At 38.7% G+C, this 27,609-nt stretch overlaps 2 protein-coding genes across 3 annotated transcripts in view; one reads left to right on the top strand and one right to left on the bottom strand.

Annotated features, from left to right (window-relative positions):
* The window catches only part of LOC127625016 (zinc finger protein 501-like), a 617,707-nt gene that overhangs the window by 142,226 nt on the left and 447,872 nt on the right, over positions 1-27,609 (top strand). The gene's annotated exons all lie outside the window — the stretch shown is intronic.
* Positions 1-27,609, bottom strand: part of LOC127624953 (zinc finger protein 665-like) — a 158,031-nt gene that overhangs the window by 24,930 nt on the left and 105,492 nt on the right. The window lies entirely within an intron of this gene.

Genomic DNA, 27,609 nt, shown 5'->3' with positions numbered 1-27,609 from the left:
ATAATGGACTGACATTCATCAAACTCTAAAACATTATTATATAATTACACAAACATACATATATATATATATATATATATATATATATATATATATATATTAGAGCTTGGAACAGATTACATTTAACTAATTAAAATCGCACTATTTTATAAAATGAATCGCAATTAAATTATGAAACATGATGCATTACAACAAAACGTTTAAAAAAAATCATCATAAATATATTTAATTTATAAGAACTTGCAAGAAATTTGTTAATCTTACATTTGAATTCCAATTTAGATTTTATTCTTAATTTTAAAGAGTCCATATTATGCTAATTTACAGGTTCATAAATGTATTTTGGGGTTCTACTAGAATATGTTTACATGCTTTAATGTTCAAAAACACATTATATTCAAAAACATAATAGTCAAGTCAAGTCAAGTGGTTTTTATTGTCGTTTCAACCATATACAGTTAGTACAGTACACAGCAAAACGAGACAACGTTCCTCCACGACCATGGTGCTACATAAAAACAACACAGGACCACATGAGACAACACAACGAAATAAAATACCTATATAGGTTTTTTATATATATAAAGTGCACGTGCAAACATGTGCAAAAAGTACGGGACAGTACAACAAATTTCTGACAATGAACAGGACAATAGACAGTGCAGCGCCGACCAGCAAAACAAATAAAAATGTACATGTTCAAATGTTAATTAGACACCATTTTACAGGTATAAATCTTTAACACAAGTATGTTTAAATGACAGTTTCGGGTTATTGTTACAGTGAGATTGCTCCTCACTGTTAGGAAAGAATGATGCGGTTATTAAAACACATTAAAGAGCAAAAAACTCTGACATTTCCAGCGGACTTTATTTAATAATAGGATCAAACGGGCAGATTAAATTCATATCAAAATGAAAATGTATATCTGCCAACACGAGAATCTTAATTTAAAGTGCTTGAGTTTAGCCACAGACAGACAGAAAGTGTAAATAACCTACTGGTTCTCAACTGTTTTGTTGTTTTTCTCACCGTAACAAAACAAACTACATCAGACGATAATGAGCTTCTTTTAAAGTCATTAAAACACCAAAGAGATAAAAACAACATGCACAGAAAAATCTAAATCTGTCAATGTAAAACACACAAAACACGTACCGATTTTAGCGCTCAAACGGTGTTGTGGATCTCAGGTCTTCTTCTTCTTCTTGTGTTTTCTGCAACTTCTGGTGAATTTCCGCCTCCTGCTGGACTGGAGTGTTGATGCGTCGAAATAGTTGAAAAGCGACTGAGAGAGGAGTTGAACATCCCGAAGGAAACTAACTCTTAAAGGGGCAGGACTAACATTTCCAATACCTTTATTTTTACAGCAAAATAAACTGATAGTATTTATTTAATAATAAAACAAAGATGTTATCTCAATAAAAAAATAAGTCAACAAGTGATTAAATATACAACTAAATAAGGATATTTTTTATTTAACATGCCCACTTCCCAATGCTCTTTAATACTTCATAGTGGCACAATTACACGCTTCAATCCGGGTGATGAAACTCAGTTGCCTCCGCTTCTGAGACAATCAGCCACCGGTGCCAGAACCAGTTTTGAAGTGGGAAGGCCACAAACTGAGCTGATTGTGATGTCATCACAACAACATTCCTCAGTCAATATGTCCAATTTATAATATAGTTATTGTCCATTTATATTATAGAACTGGATTACTGATGATGTCATAACAGTGAAGCCACTGTGCTGCTATATTGCTATATCCAAACATTGATTTAATAGGAAATCACCTCATTTTAGTGAGTAAACATTGCTCATTTAATCACCGATTTTATATCTGCATGCACATCCCTTCAACTCAAACGTCCTACACGTTAAATTATTTAAAGTCGTGAAATTTTCCTGTTTCTTGAAAGCCTGAACGACCCTAAATAAAATCTAGTTCTAGCAAACAAGATGCAGATGTTTGCAGCTCTTCACCGGTAGTGGTGAACCTGCAGCTCACCTTTGGCAGCAATGGACAATTTGACACATGATTGCCAAAATGCTCATTGGTTTTAAAAGATGCATTTTTAAATATATATAAAAAAAGACAAACACTGTGTAATTATTGCTAGTAATTTGCCTGTTTCAGTCATCTTTTCTTTCTTTTTTGTGCTGTCTCACAGAAAAAGATTAATGTAATTTGAATTTCTTTTCATCATCGATGTAATTTATATAGTAGGAAAGTATCTGATCCATTACTCACAGTAGATAAAGCACAATATAAGAATGTGAACCACCAATAAAAAACAACAAGAACAACAAGAAGAAGAAGATCTGAAAGTTTGAGTGCTCAGTTCAGCATGTGGCTCAACTTGTTTAACTTAATTTATGATATTTGTATTTGTTTTGATGTATATATTCTGTGCATGTTGTTTTTATCTCTTTGTTATTTTAATGACTGTAAAAGAAGCTCATTATCATCTGATGTAGTTTGTTTTGTTACTGGTCTTATGCAAGAGTCATAATGTCTCAGACACTGACTTCACAGACACATTCTGGAAACACCTGAGACTTATATTAAATGTTGTAAAAAGGGGCATAATAGGTCTCCTAAAAGTTAAAATTTGTGAGGTTAAATTTTAGGTGAATTTATATCGTTTCCTTTTATTTATTTTACGTTGACTACTTCACTCGACAAACATAACAATAAATCACTTTCATATTTTATAGTTTTTAACTTTAGTAAAGTGTTTGTTCATTTATACTCTGATACTCACGTGATCCTGTAGAAGATTCTGTGTCACAGAGAAATTAATAGATTTTAAAACTGTTAGTACACTCTTAAATACTGTTTTGTATTAACAAACAATATAAATGCACCAAAGTGAGGCTGAGCATGACCCTGGCAGAGTCTCAAGATGCAGCCATATGAACAGCTCCTCCCAGACTGGCAACTGGGAGGAAGTTGACCCCAGCTGATGCTGTAAAGCAAGCACAATCCACACTCAGACATGGAGACATAGTAGGACAGGTGCAACAAGGAAGAGGTGGGCTTGGACTAGGGATGACCTAAGTCGACCTGCATGGCACAAGGCAACACCTGCGGAGAGGAGAAAAATGGTAGTTGTGGAGGTCTGGCACCAACAGGAAGCAAAGGCAGTGTCACAAGTCAAGCAGGGCCAGTAGACTAACTGGGAAAACCTGGAGCACCATAAGCTCACTTGGAAAGATCTTTGGGAGATGGAAGGAAGCCAAATCAGCCTCATCATCAGGGCCACCTACGATGTTCTTCCGACACCCAAGAATCTTAACCAGTGGTTTGGAGATGATCCAGCATGCCCTCTCTGCCAAACCCCAGCAACTCTCAGGCACATCCTCACTGGCTGCAAAATCAGTCTGTCCCAAGGCCGTTATACCTGGAGGCATAACCAAATCCTACGACAACTGGGATTCATTCTGGAAGGAAGACGATCTTCCATTAATGCCCTCCCTCACCCAACATCCACTATCCCCTTTGTGAGAGCAGGGCAGGGCCCAGTGAAACCATCTGCAAGAGTGGATAGCACCCTCTTGGATGCCGCACAGGACTGGAAAATGCAAGTGGGTCTAGATCAGCAACTCAAGTTTCCACCTGAGATTTTAAACACCAAGCTCAGGCTGGATCTTGTATTGTGGTCAACTTCACAGAAGTCCCTGTTCATCGTGGAACTAACTGTACCATGGGAGGCTGCAGTGGGAGAAGCGTATGAACGGAAAAAGCTGAAGTACACCGATATAGCTCTTGAGGCAAAACAACAAGGCTGGCGTACACAGGTACTTCCGGTAGAAGTTGTATGTAGAGGATTTGTGGCCACATCTATAGCCAGGCTCCTGAAGGGGGTGGGAGCTCGGGGACAGGCCTTCAGGAAAGCCTTCAAATCACTATCGAAGGCAGCAGAGCGAAATAGCAGGTGGATCTGGATAAAGAGGAAGGACCCCAACTGGACTGCAAAGTACAATAAAGAGGGGTAAAAGCAGAATGGGGCTCATCTGGGATGCCAGGTGTTGCCGTTGAGTCCTCTGGAGGTGTCCTGGGCCTATCAGCGAAACACCGGTGAAGGAGGATGCCCACCTGAAGACCCTGATTACATTTTTACCCCTCTCCCCATTTAAAACAAGGAAGTGCTGATTATTAGGGATATTAACATCAAGTCCTAGAAGCTGAACTAAACTTAAATTCTGTCATAATTTTTTTACGTCCTGTTGTTCCAAACCGACATGAATTTATTTCTGTGGAACACATAAAGAGATTTTAGGCTGAATGATATTCTCAGTCACCATTTCAGTCACCATTTATTCGGTTCAGTGTTTTCCTCTCCCCTAAGTGACATCGGATTATAGTGAGCCACCTGGAATAACATTTCCCTCGATGGAACTCTGCAGTATTAAACGCTGGGTTATATTCTCTTTTGATTGAGCGTCCTGGTCACTCGATACAACCGCTGGAAGTAAAAAAAAAAAAAAAATGCCGCCAAAGAAGAACGAGGAGATCGAAGAAATAAAGAAATCGCTTCATTTTCTGTCTGAGGAGATCTCGATTGTCTCTAAGCAGCAGAAAATGATCATCGATTTGATGAGCGAAATTAAAGAACTGAAAAAACAAAATGAGGAGAAGGACAAGCGGATCGCCAGCCTGGAGTGCCGCGTGGCCGATATGGAGCAGCATTCCCGCATGAACGACATTGTTGTCAGCAGATTGGAGACCAGGCCCCGTTCTTACGCTAGGGCGGTGACAACGACAGGCAGTGGGGAGCTCATCGATGCAGACATGGACTCCGTGGAGCAACAGGTGACTGCTTTTTTTCACAGCAAAGGCTTATCAATATCCAACACCGATATTGAGGCTTGTCATCCTTTACAACGGAAAAACAAGTACAACAAACCTGCAATAATAATTCGATTTACGAACAGAAAAAACTAAATTTCTTTGCTCAGGCAAGGAAAAAAGCTTAGAGGGACTGATGTTTATGTGAACGAACACCTGACGAAAAAAAATGCAGACATAGCCAGAAAGGCACGCTTTCTAAGGAAGCAGGGGAAAATCCAGTCAACCTGGACCACTAACTGCAAGGTGTTCATTAAACTTAACGGGTCACCTGAGGAAGCAAGAGTACTGTCTGTTAGATTCATTGAGGAGCTGGACAAGTACCTGTGAATCTTGATCATGAAATTTAGTAAGGGGAGTAATTTGTTTCATTGTGTGGGACTGATTTTAATTATAATTGCTATGGACTCTTTTGAAGAGCTTGACTGTTTAAACTTAACAACAGCTGGAAATGAGAGTGACAATGATGAGAGGGATGGTTGGAACTTAAAAACTTTCAAATTCACTGATCATAATCAACATGGTTTTGAACATGATATTGACCCTGAAAATAATTTTCTTAACAACATAAACAACAACTGTTGTTATTACTCTGATGATCAATTCAACATGAACATAAAATCTGATTCTGGATTGTCAATGATTCATTTTAATAGCAGAAGCTTATATGCAAATTTTCTTTACATCAAGGAGTACTTGAGTTATTTAAACAACCCATTTCAGGTGATAGCCATATCTGAGACCTGGCTTACTTCCGAGAAGGGTGCTGATTATGAGTTAAATGGATATGAATTGAATTATGTTAATAGAGAGAATAAAAAAGGAGGTGGAGTGGCATTGTATGTAGATAGAAGATTAAAATATAAAATTGTGAAAAATATGACAACTAACATTGATGATGTAATGGAGATAATAACGGTTGAAATTAATTTGGTAAAAAGAAAAATGTCATTGTAAGCTGTGTATACAGAGCCCCTGGTTCAAATATCGAAATGTTCAAGAACAGTATGGAAAGTCTATTTACTAAGAATGATCAAAAAGCAGTGTTCATTTGTGGGGATTTTAATATAGATCTCTTAAATCCCAATAAGCATAAACTGACAGATGAATTTATCGATTTAATGTTTAGCATGAGTTTTTCCCACTTATAACTAAACCAAGTAGAATATCATCACACTGTGCAACTCTAATAGACAACATATTCACAAACCGAATGGACGATAGTCTAAAGAGTGGTTTGTTACTAAATGACATAAGTGATCATTTGCCAGTTTTTGTGACTTGTATGGGTGATTATGTGAAGTATAAGGAAGTTAATGAGGTTAGTTACAGGAGAATCAGAACTGTTGAATCAATAAATACATATTGATTCATAAATAATATTCATACATAAATAATATATTACTTGCATATAATTGGAAAAAATTGTATAATGAGACTGATACCAATAATGCATACGCAACATTTCTGTCCACCTTTAAATCTTTATATGATGAACACTGTCCTTTAAAACAATTAACCATAAAGCACAAATTTATAGAGAGACCATGGATGACAAAAGCATTAAAAAATGCTTGTAAAAAAAAGAATACCTTGTATAAAGAAATTATAAAACACAGAACTAAAGAAGCTGAGAATAAATATAAAATATATAAAAATAAATTGACCAGTATCATGAGGCGAAGTAAGAAAGATTATTATAATAAAATATTAAATGATAATAAAAATTATATTAAGGGTATATGGAAAGTGTTAAATAATGTTATAAGGAATGGACCAATGAATAAAAAATACCCTCAGCATTTTATAGAAAAAGAGAGGACATTAAGCAACATGGAAGATGTGGTCAATGGGTTTAACAATTTCTTTGTAAGTGTGGGAGCAAAGCTGGCTGATGTTATTAAAAGTCCTCAGATTGAAAGTGAGGCTGAAGGCAGTCGATTATTTATATAGTAACCCTAACTCTATGTTTTTGAAACCAGCGGAGGAAATTGAGATTATTGAAACTGTTAATAATTGTAAGAATAAAAAGTCAACAGATGTGAATGATATTGATATGGTCTTAATTAAGGATGTCATTGGTGCAATCGTTAAACCGTTAACTCATATTTATAATTTGTCTTTAAAAACAGGTGTATTCCCAAGCAAAATGAAGATTGCAAAAATCATTCCACTATATAAATCTGGAGAGAGAAATCAATTCACGAATTATAGGCCATTGTCTTTACTCTCTCAGTTCTCTAAAATATTAGAAAAATTGTATGTAATTAGATTGGACAATTTTATTGAGAAGCATGAATTATTGGTTGACAGTCAGTATGGATTTAGGACAAACAGATCTACATCAATGGCACTAATGGAGTTAATTGAAGACATTACCAGTGCTATAGATAACAAACAGTATGCAGTGGGAGTATTTATTGATTTAAAAAAGCTTTCGATACAATAGATCATCGTTTGTTAATCAATAAACTGGAAAAGTATGGTATCAGAGGAGTTGCATTAGATTGGATGAAAAGTTACATAAGTAACAGACTTCAATTTGTTCAAATGGGTGAGTACAGATCGGAGTGCTTGGGTATCACCTGTGGAGTACCACAGGGGTCAATATTGGGTCCAAAATTATTTATTATGTACATAAATGACATATGTAGGGTGACTGACCTCTTAAAATTTGTGATTTTTGCGGATGATACCAATATTTTTTGTTCAGGGGAAAATTTGAAGCAGCTTTTGGAGGTGGTCACATCAGAAATTAAAAAGTTAAAAATTTGGTTTGACTTAAATAAATTATCGTTAAATTTAGATAAAACCAAATTTATACTGTTTGGTAATCGTAAAACCGATATACAAGTAAAAGTTGATTGATAATGTTAAAATAGAAAGAGTGTATGAAAATAAATTTTTGGGTGTGATTCTTGACCATAAAATTTGTTGGAAACCCCATATCAAATATGTTAGAACAAAAGTAGCGCAGAGTATTGGAGTAATGGGGAAAGCAAGGCATGTATTGAGTAAAAAATCACTTTTTATTTTGTATTGTTCCCTTGTGTTGCCTTATTTAAATTATTGTGTTGAAGTATGGGGCAACACCTACAAAACCACCTTACAAACATTAAGCACAATACAAAAAGAGCAATTAGGATAGTAAATAAGGTAGGATATCATGAGCATACTAATTTACTATATTTAAAATGGCACACTCTAAAGTTTAATGATCTCGTTAAATTTAAGACCGCTCAATTAATTTATAAAGCAATAAATAAACAGCTGCCTGGAAACATACAACAGTTATTTACATATAGGGTTGGGGGTTATAACTTGAGAGGGATTTAAATTTGAGTCAACATAGGATTCGGACAAAACTCAAAAGCATGTGTATTTCGATTTGTGGGGTGCTTTTGTGGAATGGTCTGAGCAGTTTGATCAAACAAAGTGTTAATATGTTGCAATTTAAAAAAAGGTATAAAAGTTTTATTTTTGATAAGTACAGAAGTGAAGAGGGTGAATGATAATTCATTATGATTGTAAATGCAGTTTGATTATGTTTTTTTGTTTGTTTATGATTTTATTGTTTTCATTATCTTAATACTAAGATAAAGCATTATTGTAATTTAGCAGGTTTGTTTTGTATTATGTAAAACGTTATGTTAGATTTATCTTCTTTGATTGTGAATTGGTTTGGGTAGTTACTGGGGGTAGGTCTTGATAAGCCTAGGGCTTCTACCTATCCCTTTTCGAACAGGTTGATTATTGTTTTTGTGTTTATTTATTTGTATGGAAATTTCATACGTATTGCTGTCTTCATTTATTTATTTTATTATTAATTTATTTTTAATTGTTCGAAATAAAGATTTCATTCATTCATAAAGATTTCATTCATTCATTCACTTGATGCCTGAGGTTTCGTCTCTCGACTGCTCTAGAGGGAAATCCCTTTCAGGAAACCCCCAGATGGCAGGAGGGTTGAAGATCCCCCCCCTACCACCCCACCCCCACGTCATCCTGATGTGGAGTTGATGAAGCCTCCCCTGCAAAAACATCACACATTTCACATCTGTCTGCTTTCTTGCAGAACCCATCCGCACATATTCCCTTTAACACATTTTCAAACTCTAGCCAATTAGTTCCCAGAATTAGGAGATGGGTGAGGCGCGAACTAACTGCCGCATACACTCCTGCCTTTTTCCCGAAGTTTCATAACGAGGGTCACTACAGAGTAGTTGTGAATATCCCCATGCACACACTTCACCCGCACATTTTTGTTTGTGCCCATGTCTCGTGTTGAACCATACATTGGTGGATAGTGGTCTGGTTGCAATCCGTATCCACCAAGGTTTGATGAGTACTCTCCTTGACACTTATCAGTATACTGTATGGGGCAGCCCGTGGAGTGTCCGGGATCTGGACCACTGTTCCCAGCTCCATCATATGGCATTGATCCCAGAAGTGCCCCGGAACCCCTCAACTCCAGCGGCTGGCCCAGGCACTATGTCTGCACCTGCATCGGCGGGCACATCTATCTGAAGGGGAGAGTGGTGAGGCAATGAAGGGGGGGCACCCCTGCGAACGGGAAGAAGGCTTCAGCAGCGGGATTCCAAGCCTCCGTGGTACTGGGATGGGCTGTGGGGAGAGAGCAGAGTGAAAGGAGAGGGAGAAGAGATTGGGGAAAACACAGGGGAAGCGGAGAGAAAGTAAGAGGGCTTGTCCACCCTGTGGTACACCATCAGTTGGACAGCTTCCCCCAGCAATGCTGGTTGGTGGCACTGGACCCACTCTGCCATTCCTTTCTGTAGCTGATGGATCAGCTGCACCAGCACCACTCGGTCGACAACTCCCTCGATGTCGCGGTCCTCAACCAGCACCCCTTCCAGCAGGCATCTCGGGACCGTTGGGTGATGGCAAACGGGTGGCCGGTCCCCTCTAACTTCATCGTACAGAAGAGCTAATGAAATTGCTCTGGACTGCAACCAAATCATTGCAGGATGGTCTTCTTCAGGTCTTTGTAAACCAGGAGACTATCCACCGGCAGGTGTTGAGCTGCAAGTTGGACTTTAACGGACAAAAAGGGAATGAGCCTAGCCACCCACTGTGCATGCGGACAACCCCAGATCACGGCGCCATGCCCGAAGTGGTCCAGGAAGGCTTCTGGATCATCTTCCGGCCCCATCTTCATGAGTGTGGGCAGGGGCATGTGGTCTGCTGTGTAGCAGGGGTGTGTAGACTTTTTATAAGCTATGTACATGCTAGTGGTCGACCTATATATCACAGAGACTATTACATTTTCCCGTTTGGCCGATTTGTAAGGCTAAGAGATCTCAAGATGTTTTCTAAGTATTAAACTATATTTATCTTGGCACAGTGACCTAAAAATTGTATGTTTATGATGCAACACCCAAGACGCTACACAAGCATGACTGACGCAGGTGTAAATTGACGGTCCTTAAACAAGCCCTCATAATAAATCTTCAGCTGATTGACAAATTCTCTTGTGAAATGGATTGCTGTGAACTGAATATCAATGACTGACTTATGATCTCTAATTTGTTTTCATGAAATCTGACTATGTGATAGTGTCAGCACTTGTGAAGTTTCTCACCAGTATGGATTCTCTCATGTATTTTCAGGAAATCTGACTGTGTTAAACTCTCAACATGAATTTAATGGTGGAGATTTTTATTCAGAGAAATAATCTAGTTATTTGTCATTTATCTAAATTATAACGGTTGTCTAACACAACTGATTCCATTATAAATTTCCTGACATAGTAATGTAGAAATAGGACTGTTTAATTTAATTCCTAGCTCACACATACTGTTTCCCTTACAGATGATGGTAATGTACACAACACTTTAACCCAAGCAGTGTACATTTATCATACCAAATTCGCTACATATATTAGCGTGAGAATCTGGGCCCTTTAACTGATTACTGTTTATTTGTGCAGTGGAGAGCGCTGACGTTCATATGCATCGATGAAACTGTTTTCATTAGTGTTGACTCAGATCACAAATCAATGGTGTTGGTTGCTATGGAGATGAAAGATCATGGGAAGTCCTAAAGAGACTCTTCCGGGGCAACTAACCACACATGCCCAACCTGCCGATGACATATTGTCAACATAGCACTGCTAACCTAAACAGTTAGCGAACTTTCATTGAAACCCCTAAATACGCTACAGCTGTCACCTCCTCCTCTATGTCGGTGCATTAGTTATAATTATGATAATTTATTAGCCAAAATATTTGGAAATATGTGAATGAGGAAAAAAGTTTCAGTAACAACGCACATACGCAATGTACTGATCATGCAATTATGTTATTATTGAAACACCATTTTTCCAATTTAAATATTTTTTTAATTATAACATAATAGGATGACAATATCATTTTATAAGGTTAGAATACAAAAAATTGCCCTTGTAAAAGGAAATCAAAAGTTGATTTCTGACAACACAGGAATTTAGAAAAGTGACTTGGTCTTGGAAAATATCTCTTAAGCGAATGGTCGTACAGATGTAGGTACATTTGCACCAGCTTGCTAATAACTCTGCACATCAACATGTTCATGTCGACTGATTTTGACTCACTGAACAACATAAAAGGTTGTTCCTAAAAGTTCACCCCAGTGAGCAGTTACAAACCATCGTAACGAACACAAAAACACCTATTTGGCCAGAATTTGTTCTAAATTATGTCCCACCCGTTCATTATTTCATTTCGAAGGAAGTATATCGAGGGCTTTAGAGGAGAATTCCCTTCCCATTTTCAGACATGAATTTCAGACCCTGAGTGGTAAGGTTTCTCTCCAGTATGAATTCTCTTGTGTGTTTTCAGGTGTTGTGACTGAGTGAAACTCTTTTCACAGTGTGAGCACTTGTAAGGCTTCTCTCCAGTATGAATTCTCTTGTGTGTTTTCAGGTGTTGTGACTGAGTGAAACTCTTTTCACAGTGTGAGCACTTGTATGGTTTCTCTCCAGTATGAATTCTCTCATGTGATTTCCGTTTTTTTGACCGAGTAAAACTCTTTTCACAGTGTGAGCACTTGTAAGGTTTCTCTCCAGTATGAATTATCTCGTATGTTTTCAGGTGTTCTGACCGAGTGAAACTCTTTCCACAGTGTGAGCACTTGTATGGTTTCTCTCCAGTATGAATTATTTGGTGCTTTTTCAAGTGGCCGGCTGTAATAAAGAACTTCCCACATTCAAAGCACATATGAGCTGCCACACCAGTATGTATTTTCTGGTGCTCTTTAAAATAGAACAGTTGTGCAAAACTCTTTCCACAAAATGAACACTTGTAAGGCTTCTCATTTGTGTGAGTTTTCAGATGTTGTTTTAAGTACTGTGCCAGAACAAATGTTTTATCACACTGATCACATTCAAATGGCTTTTCTTCAGTGTGACAAAAGAGATGAATCTTGAGATTGGTTGCACATGCAAAACTTTTTCCACACTGATGGCACGTGTAAGGTTTCTCTCCAGTATGAACTCTCATGTGTTTATTAAGCTCGCTTTCACATGTGAAACATGTTCCACACTGAGAGCAGGTGAAAGATTTCTTGGCTTTTCTTTGAGGCTTTTTGGGTGAGAAATTGTCTTCTGTCTTTGAGCCACTTAAATATTTTTCTCCAGTTATGAAATCATGCTGTTCCTCCTCCACTTCCTTCAGCTCTTCACATTCTTCTCTCACTTCCATCAGCTCTACAATAAACACAATAAGTTTTAATTAGTTAAATGTTTTACACCTTTAATTGCAGAACACGACAAATGTCCAGTATATATTTGTGATTTTTGTTTGGTTTATTCATACAGGGTTCCTTCAAGTTTTCTAAAGATAAAGACTTTTTTTAAAACCAACTATAGAATATTTTGAATATAATTGAAGGGAACACAATATGCAAATATTTTCTCCAAATGTAAATGTCTAGGGAGCTCAAGAAGGGTCAACATTTTAGCAACATGTCTGACTGGAAAAAATATTTTGTGTGCCCTCTAGTATAGAAATAAGGTGGTGTCATTTAAGGTCAGATAAATATGCAATGAAATAACCCTATCTTGAATGCTGTTCATAGACTTCAGCTCAACATTCAACACAATAATTCCTCAGCACCTGATTAGAAAGCTGAACCTGCTGGGCCTGGACAACTCCCTCTGCAACTGGATCCTGGACTTCCTGACTGGGAGACCTCAGTCAGTCCGGATCAGGAATACATCTCCTCCACCACCACACTGAGCACAGGGGCCCCCCAGGGCTGTGTGCTCAGTCCACTGCTGTTCACTCTGCAGACTCACGACTGCGCAGCAATGCCCAGCTCGAACCACATAATCAAGTTTGCCGATGAAACGACCGTGGTGGGTCTCATCAGCAAGAACAGCATTCAGAGAGGAGGTGCAGCGGCTAACAGACTGGTGTAGAGCCAACAACCTGTCTCTGAATGTGGAAAACAAAAGAGATGGTTGTTGACTTTAGGAGAGCAAAGAGTGACCGCTCTCCGCTGAACATCGACGGCTCCTCTGTGGAGATCGTCAAGAGCACCAAATTCCTTGGTGTTCACCTGGCGGAGAACCTCACCTGGTCCCTCAACACCAGCTCTGTTACCAAGAAAGCCCAGCAGCATCTCTACTTTCTTTGAAGGCTGAGAAAAGCACATCTCCCAAAGCCCTACAGAGGATAGTGAGGACAGCTGAGATTTTTGCACATGTCCAGAGTGGAGGAACGTTGTCTCATTTCACTGTGTACTGTACCAACTGTATATTGCTGAACGACAATAAAAACCACTCGACTTGACTAATGGCAATCCCACCAAATACTAACAAAGTGTATGTAAATGTCTGACCCACTGGGAATGTGATGAAAAAAATAAAAGCTGAAATAAATCATTCTCTCTACTATTATTCTGACATTTCACATATTAAAATAAAATAGTGATCCTAACTGACCCAAGACAGGGAATGTTTTCTATGATTAAATGTCAGGAATTGTGAGTTTAAATGTATTTGGCTAAGGTGTATGTAAACTTCAGAATTCAACTGTTGAAAAACAGTGCAGAGGCATGTGTAGAATAACAAAATGTTTTGGTATTCCATTAGTGTTGTCAAACGGTTAACCGAATGTCGACTATCCGTGAACATCGCTATTAGTTAGCTTGAAAAAATAATCTCTAGAGAAGAGAATATTTTAAATACCATTACTGTCAGAGATGCGATAATAGATGCAGAGTAGATACAACTAATTTCAGAGTATTTTAGCTGGTGGAAGCGCAATCTCCATGAAATGCAACGGAAACGAATACCAACTATTTTGTTAAGTAAACATTGTTCTCAAGTAGCCTAATAATTCAAGTAAACAATCAGTAATAAAGAAGAAAGAAATTACAAGCAACAGAACAAATAAAAACAATAGAACAAAAGTCAAAATTAAGAAAAACTGTGCTTTAACAGTATCGAGTATTTAATAAACCCTCAGAAATTGAAAAAGTAAAAGTTTGTAATTAAGTGATTCTAAACTCAGCAAAAAAGAAATGTCCTCTCACTTTCAGCTGCTTTTATTTTCAGGAAACTTAACATGTAAATATTTGTATGAACATAAAATACAGTCAGTATCTGGTGTGGCCACCAGCTGCATTAAGTACTGCAGTGCATCTCCTCCTCATGGACTGCACCAGATTTGCCAGTTCTTGCTGTAAGGTGTTACATCACTCTTCCAACAAGGCACTTGCAACATCCAGGACATTTCTGGGGAGAATGGTCCTAGACATCATCCTCAGATCTAACAAGTCCCAGACGAGCTCAATTTGATTGAGATCCCGGCTTTTTGCTGGCCATGGCTGAACACTGACACTCCTGTCTTGCAGGAAATCATGCACAGAACGAGCAGTATGGCTGGTGGCATTGTCATGCTGGAGGGATATGTCAGGATGAGCCTGCTGGTAGGGTTCCTCATGAGAGAGGAGGATATTTTCTGTAACACACAGCATTGAGATTGCCTACAATGATAACAAGCTCAGTCCAATGATGCTGTGGCACACCACTCAAGACCATGATGGAACCTCCACCTCTGAGCACTCTGCCAGGACTCTATGTAGAGTTTTCCTGACATCAGCCGTGGTAAGACAGAGCACTTGGTCGTTGGGAAAAGGGATGGTCTTCCACGGCACCACGTTGTTCTGCACCTCAAACTGAGCGTAGAAGTCGTTCAGCACATCTGGAAGGGAGACACCTTTGTCACAGGCAATTGATGTTGTTCTGTAGTTGGTGATGGCCTGGATGCCCTGCTACATGCGCTGCGTGTCGCCACTGTCCTGGAAGTGACTGTGGATTCTCTGGGCGTGTGCGCGCTTTGCCTCTCTGATGGCCCAGGACAGTTTGGGCCTTGCTGTTCTTAGGGCCACCTTGTCACCTGCTCTGAAGGCGGAGTCTCGGGTCCTCAGCAGCGCACGCACCTCCACAGGTACATCTCCAAATCATTAGACCTCCTATCAGAAGCTAATTGTCTAAAAGCTTCACATAATTTTCTGGAATTTTCCAATCTGCTTAAAGGCACATTTAACTTGGTGTATGTAACTTCTGACCCACTGGAATTGTGAAAAATGACTCATGTCATGCACAAAGTAGATGTCCTAAATGACTTGCCAAAACAATTATTTGCTAATAGAAAATATGTGGAATGGTAAAAAAAAAAATTGTTTGAATTACTTCAACCTAAGTGTATGTAAACTTCAACTGTAGGTACTTTAAACAGTCCTGTCCAGCAAGTGGCTGAAATTCACCAGAAGTTGTTTTGTTAACCACCAGAAAACACAAGAAGAAGAGCTGAAATTTTATGCACTCAGGTTGGTATTTGTTCAATGTGTTTTACATTATTTGTGACATTTGTATTTATTTGTAAGTATATTTTTTTATGTCCTGGTTCTAGGCTCACTGATTGTTTTCATGCAATTTCTTGCTATTGTCTCTGCTATTGTTTGCAGAGAATAGAAGCAATTTTGTCGCGTTGCTTATTGATTTGATGACACGTTCTCATTTTCAGTAAATAATCTGAAAAGTATCTGGTTACCATGGCAATGACATCATGTGCTTGGCGTGTTTTACTGTCACAGTTAATGTTCATTTCCTCATGAGCACTGAGGTAAATCAGCAATTTTTATGCAGTACAAGCACTTAAATGTTGTGAATTTTGTGTTAAAATATGTACCTGCCTTGACAAGTCATTTCATAATTACACGTGAAATATGACATCATATGGATAGAATAGGCTACACAGAATTTGTTGATCAAAAAAAGCTAAAAATGTGGTTAAATCATGAAAACAAAAATCAATATAAAATATACATTTTCATAAACTACATAGCTTATACAGTTAAGTGCAGAAGTTTGCACTCCCCTTTTGTTTTAGAAGTTTTCACATCCCTTTCAAAATGTATACAAAAATAACAGAAAAAATATTATGCATATATAACTTTTATAGGGCGTTTTCAGACATTTTGCTCATTTGGTTTGTTACAAAACAGGAGCTAAAATTGTCACAATGATACATTTGTATTTTCTTCAGTTCGCATTCACAAGGCAACATTTCAAAATGGACCAAAACTGTGTCAATAAAAGTCATATGTAAGCAAACTGTCCCCTTATTGGTCAGGATGTTTGTGTACTGTTCTGGGATTTAGCGCATTCATTGATATACAGGTAAGAATGTTGTCAACCGTAACACATGTTCATGTGTTGTTTATGTCAAGCTCATGCAAAACATCACCGCATTGCATTGTGCAGAATGCACGTTCCAGACAGAGTAAATACACTTTATCCGACACAGGAATTAAATGCAATTTAAAATTTGTGGCATGGTTATTTTTGTCCATCATTTTTTGCTTTTTCATTACTTCTGCATTGAAAACAGAGAGAAGCCACGTAATTATTATATTTTTTAATCTGTCAAATTTTCTGACGTCGTCCTATCTGTGTTTTGCCGCTATATGAGAGAAGCAATCATACTAAAATTACCTCAGGAATCATAAATCATATCCTAGTTTAAACATGCAACTATCTAGGTTATTTATGTGATTTGATGATGAATTACTGTGAGGTGCTAACCTACAAATGTCTTCTCCAAAGATCCATCAGGTATGTTCATGGATCCGTTGGATCAGATTGCATTCTCACCACAAGCTGAACCTCTCTTGCAAAGTTAGTTTGCAATCGGTCCGAGACCACCTCATTCAGGTGGTCTCAGACCGATGTTTTGGTGCATATCCGAACGCGATTGCCGTGTTCATATATGCCTAAACAAACCGAACCAAGGGAGAAAATGCAACAGTTGAAAGTGCCCTCATTCTCACACAATTTTATGTAAGGGTATTTGACTAAATTAAACTGTCCTTATTGTAAATTATTAGGTAATGGAATTAGTCGTGTTCGACAACCATTATAAATTAGATAACAATGTAAAATAACTAGATTATTTGTCTGAATAAATTCTCCACCATTAAAATCGTAATGCAACGTATCAACAAATTCTCACAATACTCACAATTTCTACTGTAAGGAATTAGCTTTAATAATTTAATTATGGTTAATTAACTTATTGGAGTGATATTATTCTCATGGCTTATTGAAAATAATATCACATGTATTTAGGTACAGCTTTGAAGCTAAATCTTTTAGAAACAGGGATGAGCTTATTCATCAAAATATACCACAGTCATTCATCTTTGAATATAGACAACCTTTTTTGCTATTCTAAACATACATCTAATCTAACACATATATACATGAGACAGGTTGGTGAGAAGAGTGACAGAATGTGAAATAAATGATCAATACATTGAAAATGAACTTTATGGAGTCTGTTGACAGCCTTGAGAACCATTTACCCTTCTTTAATCTACATCGATTTGCTATCGGATTACCCAAATTATCTAACTAATACACCAGCACTTTGAGCACAATATTGGAGATGTATTTGTGTGTAGTGGTATTTCCTGGCGTTCTTTGTGTTGCTTGGTTCTTGGTCGAAAGTTTGTTCCATCGATGTTTTGGACCTCTGTAAGATCGAAGTTATTGTCTGTATGAATGATGAGATTTGGCTTTGAATTGAGGCCTTCTCATGAGTGTGTGAACCGTAGAGAGTGATGAGCTTTCTCGGGATGTCGAGTCACGAGCTTCCTTGGACCTCACATGGCATGGACCTGGTTCCAACGAGATCTCGAGAAGACCACGAGGGAAGAGTCAGAACGAAGTCAGAGCAGTCCACAGAGCAGGAGAGATGACGAGAGAGATGAGGGGAAGCGTGTTCTTCCTGTTTGGAAACATTTGAACTGAAATTGGCCGCATCCCCAAAGGTGTCTTGCGCCAATCAGAAGTGACTTTTCAGAGTCACATGGTCAACTGGGCTGTCTTTTCTGACAGTTGATTTATGGTCCTTTCAAATCTCCCACTCAAAAATAGTGCATATTTAATCATGAACATTTATATCTTGAGAATGGTATAAGAGACACGATATTCGTTGTGATCAGCTTTCTCTGTATATGCCAGCGAACGCTTAAATACTAAACATGACATATTGTTCATGAATATTATACGTGTAGTTAACAAAACATGAACATCCCTGGTTACAAAACCATACTGGTTAATTCATTGGTTATACAACATGGATGAAACATTACACACATTTTAAAGAGGTACATCAGGCTATAATCATTAATTTGTCAGTTATACAAGTTACCACAGTTCAAAGCCATTTTCAGAATTACCAAGCAAGACTAGGCATTGTGTGTGGGTCCATGCGGTCTTGTATATTTTATAGGATTGATTCAGCGAAGTACTGTGACTTTTGTGAGATATTTCTGGATTAAGGAATGTCCTTTTAAGATGCTGTTTGCTGAACAATGATCACAATATAATGCAATCTGATGAGCCTAAGTGTAGCAAACTGGTTTATATCGGAGGACAGAATCTTGTGTGTCCCGAGTCTCTCGGGAACTCCAAAAGTGTGTTCTGTCTTTTATTATTGCTTCGATCTTTGAATTTAGGGCCTCTTTGCAGAGAAGTTTTCAAGTCATATGGGATCTAGACAAGTCTCTTTGTTAGTTTTATTGGCCAGATGTTAGACTAAGACCAATGTCTTTCCATTTATGACTTTGTGGAATTCCAGAATTAAGATTGAAATCATGTCGTTTCAATTATTCTGCATGGATAATCAAAGGCACCAAACGAGCAAGGTGTGAAACGCCCTTAAACTACAATACATTTCCTCTCAATCTAATTTCAGTGCCACACAGCTTAGATGAGATCCCTAAATATTAATTGAACACTATAGAGTAGGTGGTGGTATATGCTGCTTTGTCAGTAAGTGACACAGCAGTGAAGTAGAGCAATGGTTCACAAACTTTTTACAATAGCGTACCCCTCCAAACATTCAACATACTTTTGCGTACCCCCTCTCTAACGCATAGATAACATTCACACAAGGTATTTTGAAAATATGTGTATATATATATATATATATATATATAAAACACAATTATCTTTGTAAAATAACTCCCTTATATTAAACACGTTACATTAATCATATACATATTGAATAAATGGCTCACCAATTGAGATGGGTATGCTAGATATTATAGAACTGCATAAAATTAAAACTCCCCCCTCGTGGCATCATGGCAAGCAAGAACATTGTTCGGTTCTGTGCCTGGAATTGCGCATCATTGCAGGTATGGCATTGCCGGCCGACATCAAGCATTGCGGGGTAATTATCTGTGCAATTGCGAGGTCAGCTCAAGGTGCTTTTATGTATAAAATTTGACACTGTTAGCAAGGTTGAGCTCATTTGCTGAAAAAACTTCATGCAACAATGTAAAAACAGGTCTCTAGTGTGCAAGCAAATGTGAGTGAAAATTACTGCGTGTAAATGTGGAAAATGATTTGGCCACACCGGATGTCTGACACCTGTCATCAAAGCATGAACTTATGCAATCAGAATCAAAACTCCCTGTTTATCTAACCTTAAATACAAATGACGTTTTAAACAAAAAAAGACAAACTAAAATTGTAGACGACTGAAGTGTGTGAGTCTGGTGAAACAGTGAAAGATCAACTTTACTTGCTGTCACTAAACTACGTCACCTAGCGGTGTGCTGGGCTGGCGAATAAAGATATTTGTGTGATGCAAGACACCCGAGTAGATGCATTCTTTTTTACCACAGAAGATTGGGTTATTTCATTGCAAACTTATCTGACCTTAAATGACACCTTACAAAATAATTTTGTTCTGCAAAATTAAGGTGTACGTTTTTTTTTTTTAACTAATTAAAACTAATTGTGTTTATTGTAGAGCTGATGGAATTAAGAGAAGAATGTGAAGAGCTGAAGGAAGTGGAGGAACAACAGCATGGTTTCATAACTGGAGAAAAATATTTAAGTGGCTCAAAGACGGAAGACAATTTCTCACCCAAAAATCCTCAAAAAACAGCCAAGAAATCTTTCACCTGCTCTCAGTGTGGAACATGTTTCACATGTAAAAGCAAACTTAATAAACACATGAGAGTTCATGTTGGAGAGAAACCTTACACGTGCCATCAGTGTGGAAAAGGTTTTGCATATTCAACCAATCTCAGGAATCATCTCTTTTATCACTCTGGAGAAAAGTCATTTAAATGTGATAAGTGTGGTAAAACATTCGCTCTGACACAGTACCTAAAAACACATCTGAAAACTCACACAAATGAGAAGCCTTTTAATTGTTCTTTTTGTGGAAAGAGTTTTGCACACCTGTCCTATTTTAAAGAGCACCAGAAAATACATACCAGTGTGGCGGCTCATATGTGCTTTGAATGTGGGAAGTTCTTTATCACAGCCGGCAACTTGAAAAAGCACCAAATAATTCATACTGGAGAAAAACCTTACAAGTGCTCACACTGTGACAAGAGTTTCACTCAGTCAGAAATCCTGAAAAGACACGAGAGAATTCCTACAGGAGAGACACCATACAAGTGCTCACACTGTGAAAAGAGTTTCACTCGTTCACATCAACTGAAAACACACGAGAGAATTCATACTGGAGAGAAACCATACAAGTGCTCACACTGTGAAAAGAGTTTCACTCAGTCAGCAAACCTGAAAACACACAAGATAATTCATACTGGAGAGAAACCATACAAGTGCTCACACTGTGAAAAGAGTTTCACACAGTCACAAACCCTGAAATCACATGAGAGAATTCATACTGGAGAGAAACTTTACCACTCAGGGCCTGAAATTCATTTCTGAAAATGGGGAGGGAATTCCCCCCTAAAGCCCTCGATATACTTCCTTCGAAATGAAATAATGAACGGGTGGGACATAATTTAGAACAAATTCTGGCCAAAAAGGTGTTTTTGTGTTCATTACGATGGTTTGTAACTGCTCACTGGGGTGAACTTTAGGAACAACCTTTTATGTTGTTCGGTGAGTCAAAATCAGTCGACATGAACATGTTGATGTGCAGAGTTATTAGCAAGCTGGTGCAAATGTACCTACATCTGTACGACCATTCGCTTAAGAGATATTTTCCAAGACCAATTAACTTGGTCATCAGAAATCAACTTTTTCATTAAGGGGCATTATTTGATTTCCCTTTACAAGGAAAATGTTTCTATTCTAACCTTATAAAATGATATTGTCTAAAAAAATATTTAAATTTGAAAAATGGTGTGTTTCAATAACAAAATTGCATGATCAGTACATTGCATATGTGCGTTGTTACTCAAACTTTTTTCCTCATTAACATATTTACCTATATTTTGGCTAATAAATGAACATAATTAAAACTAATGCACCGACATAGAGGAGGAGGTGACAGCTGTAGTGTATTTAGGGTTTTCAATGAAAGTTCGCTAACTGTGTCGGCAGGTTCAAACCTTGAAACACATACTGGAGAGAAACTTCACAAGTGCTCACACTGTGGAAAGAGTTTCATACAGTCAGATTTCCTGAAAACAAATGAGAGATCTCATTCTGGAGAGAAACCATACAACGGTTCTTACTATGGAAAGAGTTTCTCACAGTCAGATGTCCTGAAAATGAACAGCGGAAAAGTGCCTTAAGATATCCTGAAAACACATTCAAGAACTCATACTTGAGAGAAGCCATAGAAGTGCTCACACTGTGGAAAGAGTTTCATTTAGTCAGAAATCCTGAAAACATATGAAAGAATTCATACTGCAGAGAAACCTTACAAGGGCTCACACTATGGAAAGTTTCACTCAGTCAGAACACCTAAAAACACATGAGCAAATCCATACTATAGAGAAACTTTACAAGTGCTCACACTGTGGAAAGAGTTTTACACGGTCAGATTACCTGAAATCACATGAGATAAGTCATACTGAAGATCTCTCAACAATATAAAGAATATTTAATTAAATAAAAAGACACAAACACATACAGGACAGCTGCCCGTAATTCTCTCTCTCTCTCAAACTATCGTCACCGGCCGCCTTTATCCCTTGGATGCCCCATCAGGCTGATTGGGGACTGGGCGTTCTTCATTCCAGCCTGGCCTGGCCCCCCTCTGGTCTACACTCCTCCTGGTGTTGCCTTAGGCTGGGGAGCCCCCGGCATGACGTCCTGGGGAGGGGCTTTCCCTGCCGACTGGTCATCGCCGCCTTCCTCGTCCTGTGAGGAGACACGAGGGGGAAAACAACAACAACTAAAAAAAATAGGTGAGAGGAGAGAGAGAACCAGCTCACTTGCCGGTACATGCAGGGCAGCTGCCCATAATTCTCACTCTCTCTAACTGTCATTCCCGGCCGCCTTTATCTCTCACGTGCCCCATCAGTGTGTCATTCCAGCCCGGCCCCGCCCCCTTCGCTCTACAATCCTCCTGGCGTTGCCTCATGCTGGGGGCTCCCATGTGACTCTGTGACGGTCATACCTGCCCTTCCCAGGCTGACACCACAATGACAAGTGCAGTTGCATACAATTTATGTAGCTCTGGAAATGCATCTTTGTAGCTTTGCAAGTGTTTGCACAAAGTTGACAGGTCTGTTTCACCAGGAAATTGTTTCGTAAGCATAGGTTTGGAAACAAGAATTTCATTTGCTCTTTTCTGATTATTATATGACATTATATTATATGACATGATATATTTATATATATTTATCATTAGAAAAGAATCTTAAAAGTTACAGGAAACTGGTGATGAGAGGCTGATGCTTCAGAGGAAGATTTATGAGTGTTGACCCACGACACCTCTGGAGGACTCAACAGCAACACCTGGCATCCCAGATGAGCCCCCTTCTGCTTTTATTCTTTGCAGTCCAGTTGGGGTCCTTTCTCTTTATCCAGATCCACCAGCTTCTTCGCTCTGCTGCCTTCAACAGTGATTTTATGGCTTTCCTGAAGGCCTGTCCCCGAACTCCCATCCCCTTCAGGAGCCTGGCTATAGATGTGGCCACAAATCCTCTACATCAAACTTCTACCGGAAGTACCTGTGTACGCCAGCCTTGTTGTTTTGCCTCAAGAGCTATATCGGTGTACTTCAGCTTCATACGCTTCTCCCACTGCAGCCTCCCATGGTACAGTTAGTTCCACGATGAACAGGGACTTCTGTGAAGTTGACCACAATACAAGATCCGGCCTGAGCTTGGTGTTTAAATTCTCTGGTGGAAACTTGAGTTGCTGATCTAGATCCACTTGCATTTTCCAGTCCCGTGCAGCATCCAAGAGGGTGCTATCCACTCTTGCAGCTGGTTTCACTGGGCCCTGCCCTGCTCTCACAAAGGGGATAGTGGATGTTGGGTGAGGGAGGGCATTAATGGAAGATCGCCTTCCTTCCAGAATGAATGCCAGTTGTCGTAGGACTTGGGACAGACTGATTTTGCAGCCAGTGAGGATGTGCCTGAGAGTTGCTGGGGTTTGGCAGAGAGGGCATGCTGGATCATCTCCAAACCACTGGTTAAGATTCTTGGGTGTCGGAAGAACATCGTAGGTGGCCCTGATGATGAAGCTGATTTGGCTTCCTTCCATCTCCCAAAGATCTTTCCAAGTGAGCTTATGGTGCTCCAGGTTTTCCCAGTTAGTCTACTGGCCCTGCTTGGCTTGTGACACTGCCTTTGCGCATCTCTCTGCTTCCTATTGGTGCCGGACCTCTGAAACTACCATCTTTCTCCTCTCTGCAGGTGTTGCCTTTTGCCATGCAGGTCGACTTCACCCTAGTCCAAGCCCACCTCTTCCTTGTAGCACCTGTCCTACTATGTCTCCATGTCTGAGTGCGGATTGTGCTTGCTTTACAGCATCAGCTGGGGTCAACTTTCTCCCAGTTGCCAGTCTGGGAGGAGCTGTTCGTATGGCTGCATCTTGAGACTCTGCCAAGGTCATGCTCAGCCTCACTTTGGTGCATTTATATTGTTTGTTAATACAAAACAGTATTTAAGAGTGTACTAACAGTTTTAAAATCTATTAATTTCTCTGTGACACAGAATCTTCTACAGGATCACATGAGTATCAGAGTATAAATGAACAAACACTTTACTAAAGTTAAAATCTATAAAATATGAAAGTGATTATGGTGAAGTTGGTTGAGTTAAGTAGTCAATGTAAAATAAATAAAAGGAAACTATATAAATTCACCTAAAATTTAACCTCACAAATTTTAACTTAAAGGAGACCTACACTCACCTAAAGGATTATTAGGAACACCATACTAATACTGTGTTTGACCCCCTTTCACCTTCACAACTGCCTTAATTCTATGTGGCATTGATTCAACAAGGTGCTGAAAGCATTCTTTAGAAATGTTGGCCCATATTGATAGGATAGCATCTTGCAGTTGATGGAGATTTGTGGGATGCACATCCTGGGCACGAAGCTCCCGTTCCACCACATCCCAAAGATGCTCTATTGGGTTGAGATCTGGTGACACTGGGGGCCATTTTAGTACAGTGAACTCATTGTCATGTTCAAGAAACCAATTTGAAATGATTCGAGCTTTGTGACATGGTGCATTATCCTGCTGGAAGTAGCCATCAGAGGATGGGTACATGGTGGCCATAAAGGGATGGACATGGTCAGAAACAATGCTCAGGTAGGCCGTGGCATTTAAACGATGCCCAATTGGCACTAAGGGGCCTAAAGTGTGCCAAGAAAACATCCCCCACACCATTACACCACCACCACCACCAGCCTGCACAGTGGTAACAAGGCATGATGGCTCCCTCCTATCTCTGTAATCTGCATCACCCCTACGCACCGACTCGCTCTCTACGATCCTCTGACTCTAGCCTTCTCGTCGTCCCTTGGCATCGCCTTGTTTCGATGGGGGGCAGATCATTCAGTGTTGTAGCACCCAAAATATGGAACTCTCTACCCCGATCACTCTGTTCTGTTAACACTATCTCTGAATTCAAATCCATGCTCAAAACTCACTTATTTGCTGAATGTTATAACTCTTAAGTTGTACTGTTTTTTTTTTTTCTTTCCGCTGGGTGCTGTCCCATCTACCTAACCTTCTCATTTTCTGTACCTTCACTGTTATCTACCTGCTGTTGTTTTGTCTGCTGTCTTTGTCCTCTGCCTTTATTGTTGCTTGTCTATTGTAAAGCGTCCTTGAGCTCTGGAAAGGCGCTATATAAATAAAACTTATTATTACTATTATTATCCATGTTCTCATTCTGTTTACGCCAAATTCTGACTCTACCATCTGAATGTCTCAACAGAAATCAAGACTCATCAGACCAGGCAACATTTTTCCAGTCTTCAACTGTCCAATTTTGGTGAGCTCTTGCAAATTGTAGCCTCTTTTTCCTATTTGTAGTGGAGATGAGTGGTACCCGGTGGGGTCTTCTGCTGTTGTAGCCCATCTGCTTCAAGGTTGTGCGTGTTGTGGCTTCACAAATGCTTTGCTGCATACCTCGGTTGTAACGAGTGGTTATTTCAGGCAAAGTTGCTCTTCTATCAGCTTGAATCAGTAGCATCAACAAGGCATTTTTGCCCACAGGACTGCCGCATACTGGATGTTTTTCCCTTTTCACACCATTCTTTGTAAACCCTAGCAATGGTTGTGCGTGAAAATCCCAGTAACTGAGCAGATTGTGAAATACTCAGACCGGCCCGTCTGGCACCAACAACCATGCCACGCTCAAAATTGCTTAAATCACCTTTCTTTCCCATTCTGACATTCAGTTTGGAGTTCAGGAGATTGTCTTGACCAGGACCACACCCATAAATGCATTGAAGCAACTGCCATGTGATTGGTTGATTAGATAATTGCATTAATGAGAAATTGAACAGGTGTTCCTAATAATCCTAAAGGTGAGTGTATATATATTAGGGCTGTCGATTTAACGCGTTAATTCAGTGTGATTAATTTGACTAAAAATAACGCGTTAAAAAATTAACACAATTAATCGCAATGGCCGCACTGATATGGAAGATTCCTGAGAAAAGCAGAACAACACAAACATGCGTTACGTTCTTGTGTTCAAAACACTTGATGGAGCGCAAATCCGAACTAAGAGATCTCAAGATGTTTTCTAAGTATTAAACTATATTTAACTTGACACAGTGACCTAAAAATTTTATGTTCATGATGCAACACCCAAGACGCTACACAAGCATGACTGACGCAGGTGTAAATTGATGGTCCTTAAACAAGCCCTCATAATAAATCTCCAACTGATTGACAAATTCTCTTGTGAAATGGATTACTGTGAATTGTATGCCAATGATTGACTTATGATCAATAATTTGTTTTCATGAAATCTGACTATGTGATAGTGTGAGCACTTGACGTTTCTCACCAGTATGGATTCTCTCATGTATTTTCAGGAAATCTGACTGTGTTAAACTCTTTCCACATTGTGAGCACTTGTTCGGTTTCTCTGCAGTATGAATGCTCTAAATTGTTTTCAGGCTATCTGAATGTGTGAAACTCTTTCCACAGTGTGAGCACTTGTGTGGTTTCTCTCCGGTATGTCTGAGTTTTTGTACCACTTGCTCCTTATGTTCTCCTCTTTTGTAAGTCACTTTGGATAAAAGCGTATGCCAAATGAATAAATGTAAATGTTGGCTCGCTAGTTCTTTTCTCTGGAGTGACATTTTAGTCTTTTTGTTGAAAAATTACATGTAAAAAAGGGGGTTAAAATGTTATTTTATTCGATGGGGCTAAAGAAGTTTTGGAAGTGCTGGATAGCTTGAGTGAGTCAAAACAGGAAAGTAATGAGAATTACTCCATGAGAGAGACCTTTTTTTCTCTTGAAGATGACATTCATACATTTATCAAGTCTTTATATTCTTTAGGAGACTGAAATCCAAGAAGCTCAAAAGTTATTAATGTGCATACAATTAACATAAATGTTAAGGAAATATAGTAATTATTGCACTCTCTCACTAATTTACATGCTGAATAAAATGTTTGCATTAAAAACATCCAGTATATCATTGCTCTGAATGTTTTAAATCCATTAAAACATGGAATTAATCCACTACATAATAGATGTCTGTGACATAGTAGTTGAAATCCACTGCATCATCATGGTACAGTCCGCTGTGAGGACCTCTTGGTTTAATCAGTCCTGCTGCTGTTCTACTTAAAAATATATTTTCTTGCATTATACAGGAAAATCTGAAGTGACCAGTGTTTTATTTCCATTGACATTTCCTAAATGTTCCTATAATTTGGAATCTTTATCTAATAAAGCAACACACATTCAGACATCATTGGGAAACAAAAAAGTTTAAAATAAAGTTTAAAAGAATAGTTCACCCCAAAATGAAA

The sequence above is a fragment of the Xyrauchen texanus genome, chromosome 31, assembly GCF_025860055.1.
Source record: "Xyrauchen texanus isolate HMW12.3.18 chromosome 31, RBS_HiC_50CHRs, whole genome shotgun sequence".
Classification (NCBI taxonomy): Eukaryota; Metazoa; Chordata; class Actinopteri; order Cypriniformes; family Catostomidae; genus Xyrauchen; species Xyrauchen texanus.
The sequence above is the reverse complement of the archived record's forward strand: the minus strand, read 5'-3'. Positions and strand labels throughout refer to the sequence as shown.